Source organism: Rhyacophila brunnea, unplaced genomic scaffold (assembly GCF_057557595.1).
Source record: "Rhyacophila brunnea isolate RB1 unplaced genomic scaffold, BYU_Rbru_1.0 scaffold_20, whole genome shotgun sequence".
Classification (NCBI taxonomy): domain Eukaryota; kingdom Metazoa; phylum Arthropoda; class Insecta; order Trichoptera; family Rhyacophilidae; genus Rhyacophila; species Rhyacophila brunnea.
The window spans coordinates 17,308,191-17,313,621 of NW_028232860.1; the positions used below are offsets into that span (position 1 = coordinate 17,308,191).

General features: G+C 33.2%; 1 protein-coding gene across 1 annotated transcript in view; it reads left to right on the forward strand.

Annotated features, from left to right (window-relative positions):
* mRpS5 (mitochondrial ribosomal protein S5) overlaps window positions 1-5,431 on the forward strand; it is a 344,261-nt gene that overhangs the window by 114,834 nt on the left and 223,996 nt on the right. The window lies entirely within an intron of this gene.

Consider the following 5,431-nt stretch of genomic DNA (forward strand, 5'->3'; position numbering starts at 1 on the left):
GTTTATGAATCCCCTTGAAAACCGTGTTTTCTCTTGGACAGCATTGTCGAAATATTGACGCATTTGAAACGCATTTAAAACGCAATCGGCTCGCAAATAAAACGCAAATAAAACGCAAACGTCGTTTGGCGGATGAATCCGAAACTTCGCTTTGCCGTGTGCGCGCAGCCTAAAGACATAGACAATTTCAATTATGTACTTTGCATTTTGTTTTTGAAACTGTATTTTTCTGTATAAAATTGTATGTTTTTCGTTCTCAAAAATTATATTTTTCTCTATTAAATTGTACTTAAGTATGTTTTGATTTTTTTTTGTTGTTATTATTGTTATATATATATTTTTTTCTATAATCTCTTCTCTCTTGTGAGGGTAATGTTTGACTTATAATGTAAATCTCATGTAGTGTACGTCTTGAATTTAGATTTGTTATGTCCACAATGTTTTGTATTCTTAAATAAATAAAATAAATAAATAATCCAAAAAACATGATTGCATTAAAATTTCATAGAAGCATAATATGTATTATTTTTAATTTTTTAATGAAATGAAATTGTAATGTATAAATATTTATACACATAATTATAGTGACATGTGTATAATACATTACAGTAAAAACCCTTGTTAATTCGAAATCGAGTAGACTGAAAATAGAAAAAAATAAATGAATTATAAAATACAAAATACAATATAGAAAACAATGTCTATTTTGTTGCAATTTTGTAACATTGTTTCTGTTTCCGCTACAATCTCCTTGTTGTTTCAAAGATGACAAAATTATTAAAATATTGGATCATAGGGTGAGATTAGCGATGGCAATACCGAATGAATATACCAATTCCGGTATGTATTGTAGAATACCGGTATTCGTCAAAACATAATATTATAGAAACAAATAAGTAACTATCAATAAATATAACTATTAAAATCTATGTAGAACACTATTTTATAGAAACTTAAATCACCTACTTACATTTATTATGTTGACCTTTGTAAATATATAAAATTATGTATAAATCATTAATATTTTAGAACTATTTATTTTTGCAAAACTCCGGGTATAGAAACATCTCTCTGAAATTCAACAACTGTTGGATGTACTATCAATGTTGGATCAATAATTATAGAATAATTGGAATTATTTGCGATGAATGTTTTCTTTTTCGAAATATGTTAATTCGTAATCGAATGTATATTTGAGGGATTTTTTAAATGTTATTTAATTTTTGTTAGTTTCAGTCAATGTATTTGTGTTTTGGCTCGATAAAACGTATACACTAAATTTAATATACAATTTAAATTCATTTTTGAAAAACATATAAGTACAGTACTCTCTCAGTAATCCGCCACCCCATGAACCAGACAAGTGTCCGATTAGTGAAAGCGGCGGATTATAGTGCACACATACAAAATATGGTAAAAATTAAAACAGATATTTCATAAAAATAGTTTTTTTGAGAAATTTGTACTAGCAAATTATGGTTATATTTATAATCAAAATCAAGTATTTACTAAATCATACATATAACTGAGTTTATTAACTAAATAATAAATAGTAAATCACTTGACACAACCAGTGAGGCAGATATTCTTGAATGGCTTAGGATTCCTGGCTTTCCCTTTGACCAATAGCTTCATTTTGTGTGTCCCGGTTACATTGGAGCACGGCATAAGTGATGCGGTCCTTGGGCACTTTCATCCTTGGTACATTACTTTCTTCGTGATGAACGTACGTTTTAGACAATCGAATTATAGAGCTTGATTTTGTGCTTTCAATTAGTAAAAATAACGGCGGATTATAGTAGTTGTCTGATAACCGAGCGGCGGATTACTGAGAGTGTACTGTACGTGTATACTTAATACCGAAAATACTGGTATTTCGGTATCTATAAATAAAAGAATACCGGTTTTGAAATACCGATATTGGAATCCCTAGGTGGGATATTTTTAAAAAGTATGTGTTTCATGAGTTATGAGTCATAATTATCCAAAAAAATTTGAGTCCCACCAATAATTACTATTCTTCTAAGTTAATTGTCTATGTCTAAGCTGTGAGATTTATAAATATAAATTGTGATTTATCTAATAATTTTGATATGTTAAATAAAAATATTATATTATCTTTATTGGTTTTCACATTTTGCATGCAATAACTTAATGTTAAATTGAGGTTTTAACTGGTAAAGCACTACACCCGGATTGCGATGGTTGTGAGTTCTGGTTCCAGTCTCGTGCAAATATGATTATAAGATCCATGGCCCCCACATCCTGAAGCGGGCCCCAAGGCTAGGATCTTTGTCGGGCCCCCTACCTATCGCCAAGGTTAAAGGCAGTGTGATGCTCTCTCTACAGTAGCGTTTTCCAAATGGTGTTCATGGTAAAATTAAGGGTCTTTTTAATACTTAAATCCACTTGAATAATGGAGTTATCAAATAATGACACAATTAAAAATTACATCCCACAACCACATATTTTAAAATATAAACATTAACAAAGGAAAATAGCGTAGCAGGCGACTTTTTTTTACTATTAGAGAAACTTTGTCATGTGTGTTTATCTCACTTATTTGGTTAATTTGCCACGCCGGGCCCTCCATGAGCCCGGGCCCCCAGGCTAGAGCCCTGTCAGCCCCCACCTTGTGGGGGCCATGATAAGATCTCCCAAATTATGTGCCTAAATATTTCAATATTTATAATAAAATATAATTTAAGACTGCATTAGATAATTTCTCATATATTGAATTTTCTCCCAACGTCACTACCCTCTCCATCAGAGACAAAGAGTGGAGGTAGGCAGGGGAAATCCGACATAAATAGTACACGCTAAACTTTGTCAGTCATACGTATTTGTTTACATTGAACTAATATTACAAATTGCAGATGTATTGGTTCATTTTTAAAAATCAATTAAACCCTGCCTTAACGTAAACAATTGATATTGGGTAAAAAATATTCTTCCCTCTAAATTATGGCATTAAATCATAAATCATTTTAGATATTTTATAAATACAAACCTATTTTTTTATCTTTTATGGTTTGGTTGGCAGGGATTAATCAAATTTTTAAAACCATTGCAATAATTTGTATTCTTAGTTCAATGATAACAAATAAGTAAAACTGACAAAGTGTGCTTTGTTTTTTCCGGATCTCCATAGCCTACCTGTATGGTTTAGTCTAGGCAGGGTTTAATTGAATTTTAAAAACTAACTAATACAATCTGAAATTTGTATTCTTAGATCAGTGAAAACAGGTGAGTATGACTGACAAAGTTTAGTGTGCACTATTTATGTTGATCCTCCACAGCCTACCTCCACTCTTCACCGCTGCTCTCCATTAATAGATTTATAGAAAGACTGCGATGCACACACCACGGAAGGAAACCTGAATATAGTAAAGGGACGATGTAGCGGCGTGACTTCGAAACGAGACCCATAGATGGTGCTTCCCATTGATTGGACGCCGCAAGCGTCCTATGTAGACGGATTAGGATATAACCCAATATTGACTCTGTAATTGATATCTCTCACAGTCTTACAGCCAGTCAGCTTAGTCTAATTAGCTCTGATCCTTTGGATCATACAGGTCCTCTATTTTGAAACTAAGCACCTTACACTATCGAGATTCATTTCTAGTGATAAGTATGGTTTCTAGTTGTCAAATGTGATAGTTACTTGAACCGAACTAATCCTTTGGCAAGTTCATTTGGTCGAGCGAGTCATCTTATCTTGTTATTCTATTTTCGTGTACAGTTTGAAGTATTTATTCTCTGTTATTGTTGATTAATCTCTGTGAACTCTGAATAAATACTAAAACCGGATGTGTTTCTATTTTATAAATAAAAAACATACTACAATGTTAGTTTTTTCATGCTAGTAAAATTTTGCTGCATGTTTTGCATTAAAGGCTGAAATCCTGATATTCTGTTTTTGAAGGGAATGGCAGAAAATAAAAGCATTGGGAATATTAAAAAATTAATTATTTTTTTGTATGGACATAAAACGTGTTTTTACACCTTTTTGTAGAATAGTGATGTTGTAACCTTGCTCTTGGGCACTGCAAACATATTTATAGATAGAAACACTTTGTATCTGAAATTCATTATCAATGATTGCCGTCTATTGAATTGAATGTGCTCAATCAATGATGATTGTCAATTTGATTGAATGTAATAAAAAAAAAAGCAATATGTAACTTTGATGTCTGCACTGCAGTCATGATATATATATATATATATGTATATACAGGCACTATTAGTTCAATAAAAACAAATACTGACAATGTTTAATGTGCACTATTTATACTTAACAGCCTACCTCCACCCTTCGCTACTGACGATAATTGTGACTCCTTGGGCATATTGAAAAACCAAACACTGAATTCAGCCATACCAAAATATCCAAGAGAAAATGAACGATTTTCGATCTAACTGACAAGCTTGTCCTCACTGAGAAACAGCCATTTTGAAAGGAGCGATTTCATATACCTCGGTTCAAACCTCAATGCCTCCGGTAGCTGCGTTTAGGAAATTAGGTGAAGAGCTATTGCCTAACAATGCAATGAGTTGTCTCATCAAGATATGGAAAAGCCACAGCATCACAATAACCATGTCATGCATGGCCAGGCTCACAAATATCTATTCAGAAAAATCTTGGCTTCAAAGAACATCTCTCGGCCACATGTACTTGTTTCAATTTTTTTACTCCAAGAATCCTGGAGGGGGTTGATCACGGGAGGAGGTTGCGAGGGCGTATGCCTTCCAGATGAAGCAACATAATCAAGAAAGAGACTGAAGCGAGGATCAGCGCAGGATTGCTCCAGATGGGAGGAAATTTTTGCCAACACCTGTAATTTCAGTGACCACCATCCTCAGTAAAAAGGCAAAGGATAGGAAGAGACTTCTTGACTGGAAAAATAGCAAAGATAAATAATATTTCATTCGATTTACTGAAGACAAGGAAATTTAAAAACTGCAAGAAACCGAAGGTAATCGTAAAATAGTTTTGTGTACGTTCCCTAAAATTGTCACTCTCGCAGCGGCCTGAGTGGTGCAATGGGTAGTGCGTTCATTTGTTTATTGAATTGTTGGCGGTTCAACTCCAAGAATCCACGTGCTATTTTTTTCAGATCGTTTTTTGTTGTATAATATAATATTATATGATCAAGTAAATCAAATTTAAACAATACATCACTGAAAATTTAAATAGCACCGTGTTATTCTGCACGCGGCTCCGCCTGAGCCCAGAAAACTTTGAAAAACACTTGGAGAGTTTAGGAAAAACAATCACACTGCACAGAGAGTCTGGGCCCGAGATGACGCCCCAAACGTTTTGCACAGGTACAATATTCTAACGAACAATGCTGTGTAAATAAGTGCCCATTTTTCTTAGATAATCTGGAATTTTTGGATATTGCTTGTAAATAAAAGTACAGATGTA